This window comes from Mus pahari, chromosome 10 (assembly GCF_900095145.1).
Source record: "Mus pahari chromosome 10, PAHARI_EIJ_v1.1, whole genome shotgun sequence".
In the NCBI taxonomy this organism is placed as follows: domain Eukaryota; kingdom Metazoa; phylum Chordata; class Mammalia; order Rodentia; family Muridae; genus Mus; species Mus pahari.
This window is the reverse complement of record NC_034599.1, coordinates 43,541,075-43,544,851: the sequence shown is the minus strand read 5'-3', so window position 1 is coordinate 43,544,851 and position 3,777 is coordinate 43,541,075.

Here is a 3,777-nt window from a genome sequence, read left to right as displayed (position 1 = left end):
AGAAGAAGAAGAAGAAGAAGAAGAAGAAGAAGAAGAAGAAGAAGAAGAAGAAGAAGAAGAAGAAGAAGAAGAAGAAGAAGAAGAAGAAGAATAGGAGGCCATGAATTTGAAAAAGAGAAAGGGAGAATATATGGGATGGTCTGGAGGGAGGAAAGGAAGGGAGAGATAATATATCGTGATCTCAAAAAATGAAATAAAATAAAGAACTTTTCAAAGCAAGGAATCCTCAACCCATCATCCCTTAAAATTTCTTGAGATGCTGTCCCTTTTAGAAAACCAGCTCAGTCAGTCAACAGGGTCTCAAGCGATGGAGTGAGGATTGAAAAAGGAAAAGTTAGACAAAGTTGTCAAGTGACTTCAGCTCGTACCGAGGCTGAAGTAGCTTTATGTCTCTCCAGCCTGCTTTTGTATCATCCAAGGTATATCCAAAAAACCATGGTCAGTTCTTAGGTCAAAGACAAAGTCATCAAGCGCAGTAGTAAACAAGGAGATCACCCAAGATAGCAATCAAGCAGAGTCGTAAGCAAAATGATCAGGCGAGATAATAATTCAGTAAAGTAGTAAGCAAAGGGATCACATAAGGTAGAAATTCAGCAAAGCCGTAAACCAAGCCCCATGGTCACCGTTTCTAATATTCTTACCTGAGCCTCCTGCCTTGTCTGAGCCCAGTGACAAATGCCGAATTCCGAGAAGTGGCACCCAAAGCTCTCAACAAACACCTTTCTGCAAGGCGGATAATTTCTACCTCAATTGCCCAACTGAGCTTGAAAAAAACCCTCTCTCCTCCAACAATCTCTCTCTTGTGGTTTGTTCTGGTGTAGGCAGCTGGTAGAAAGAGCTTCATGCCCCAAGTGACTCTAGCTCATTCCTCTCCTCCAATGTGTCTTGGGTCTTGGAGGTGGTGACATAGGTTTCTGATTACTTTTTCCATTTATGACTAAGTGTTGGACCACATTAACAGTCACCAGTCATAACCACTGTGATTGAGCGAGTGTTGGCAGTAACGACTACCCTCTGCAGAGATGAGGTTTCCCTCCTTGTTAGACATTCTGATACCACTAGCCATATATGGGCAGGAACCACATTTCAGAAAGCAATTTTGCCATGATCCTAGTTAGGGCTGCAAGTATTCTAAAAAGACTCTTGTGTCTTTCCTTTTGGCTATGAGATGATTGCAACAAATGCTTCCAAGAAATTGGTGTTTTCCAGGAACCTCATAGTGGAACAAGGAAAGGTGGTGTCGGCCAGAGGAAGAGAGTATCTTCTGGAAAACAATTTCATACAGTTCTGACAACTTATCAGCCCACTTTGCATGAGATACTGATGCCCAGATAACAGTGGGTGGGGCCTTACTTTGACTGGGACTGCTTAGTTATGCACACTTTTTGCCCTCTGTATGAATTTAAACCTTGACTTAGGATCCTGAAGATGAAGTGGGGTTGAGGTGATGTCACTGAGCCTTTTTGTTCCTTCTTATGGGGCCTCTCCTTTCCCTAGCCACAGGTTGTTGCCTTGGGTCATAGTATCAGGAGATTCTTCTTGTGGAGTAGGTTTTAAGTCTAATGAGTACACTGTTTGTGGTGGCCATAATAGTCAGACCACTGTTACACTAGTGGACAGTTCTTTTCTGGCAGGTTGATAATGTAGCATAGACACTTGTCAGCCAAGTAGAACCACTAGGGAAAATTCTCCCCTGTATCCCATGTAGTATCTTAGTGTGCTATAGAAATTAGGTATCAGGGAGGCTTCTGTCCCTGCTGTCTCTTCACCATTTCTCTGATGGTTGCCTTTTTCTCACACCGTCCCCCCTTTGAAATCTTCTTTAAGACACTAACTCATTTGTTAACACCAGACAACACTCTATCACAGTATTTTATAATGTACTTTAACAGTAATCTTTTTTTTTTTATCAACTCATACATAGATACATGTGTTTTGGTCTTATTCATCTCTGCTCTTCCCCTAACTTTTCCCTGATTCACCACACCATCCCTAGCTTCATGCCTTTCTTTCTATTTAAATAAACTGACTGGGTACAACTTGTACTGATCGGATACTCAAGGGTGTTAGATCATCCGGAACTAGAGTTATAGGCAGTTGTGAGAGACCTGATGTGGGGGTTGGAAGCTGGACTAGGTCTTCCGCAAGAACAGTTAGTACTGTTAACTGCTGAGCCATCTCTCCAGACCTCACAATATCTCTAAAGATTAGAACAATATGTGGAACATGTTAGGGTATTAATAAGTGTTATTGACACCACCCTCCTCCCNGTGTACACTTGGACCATGAACAGTGATTCCCTGGCAGAAGTACAAAGAATGCATTATATCCTGCCCTTAATCCTTAATATAGGATACACAGACTTAAGGTTTTCTTTTGTACTTGTTTTCTCTCAGGTACAGCGAGAGTAAGTCAGGGTCCTACAGTTTGTGAGGTTCAGCGAATAGGNGCAGAGTTAAGCAATATAGTACTGAAGGACTTGATTCAAATTCCATTGCCTTATCCAACTGTTCAAATGAATAATATGTAGGTGGTGGTAATCAATACTGTTGATTGTAAGTAATCAAAATGGTTTTCAAAGTATATCAAGGCACAGAGCTACTTCTTCAAACCAAGGTTCACCCAGAAGAACAGCACCCTCACATGTAAAAGTGCCTGATACGGTGGTTGAAGAGCTACAGCGGAACCTGTTCTCAGCCTATCACGACCAACTCCTGTCTTCTGAATCTTGAAATAGTGTCACAAGGACCAACCACAGCTACGTAAAAAAAAAGTTTTGTAATGGCAAATCTTAGACCAACTCCTTCATTTGGAAAACCAAGGCCTATGGAGGTGACCTGACTTATTCAAAGTCTTAAAAGTGTGGCTTCTAACAGGGCCGAAGTCTCTGAACTGAAGCCCAGTGTATTTCCATCTGTCACTCCTGTTCCCGGACAGTGAGACTAGAGATTCAACTGGAATCTCATGGAGAGAGTTCCTATGGGAGAATAGAGTCAGATCGTTTGAGACGTTGGGGCCTTGTTTAGTATTCTGCTGTTCTATGAGTGTGTGGGATAACCTAGCATGTAAAAACCACCTGGAACTGGTAGTCAGTGTTAGANAAAGAAANGAGACTCTTTACTCAAAGAGTTCTTCTATAAGTCATTCACCAAGGTGATATGACATCTTAGTCATAACCCTTGATTGCAAACAAAGTGATTTAATTTAAATTTTTNTGTGTATTGGGGTTTTCCCTGCATTTATGTCTGTTTATCATGTGTATTCCTGGTGCCTGTGGAAGCCAGAAGAGAGTATTGGGTCCCCTGTGTAATAGAAACTTTTATTCTCCCGAGGTAATTGTTGTCTCAGAGGCTCACTGCCTCCATCTTCTAACCTAGGCCTGATCCTGAAAGCTTCTAGCCTTCATGCAATCTAGAAAACTTAGAAAACCTAGAATGTTTTCATTCTATAGACTTACTGCTGAATAAGCTCACCCATTCCTAGCTCTTTCTGAACTCTTGCTGTTTGTTCAACTCAGTTGTTCTGGTTCAAACTTCTCTCCACAATAACTGATTCTCTCTTTGCCTCTCCTGAATTGCTCTGCTTGGCTTCATACCAACATATTTGGCAATATGTTCTAATCTTCTGGCTCCTTCTCATTCCCTGTCTTGTTCTGTTTTCACCTGTGTCTGGCTTGTTCTCTCCCTGTAACTTGTCTCTGCACAGGTGTCCTGGTAAAACTNTCTTCTCTCTGCCTCCGCACTGCTCTTTTAGGTAGCTGCCATCTCCTCTCTCTTC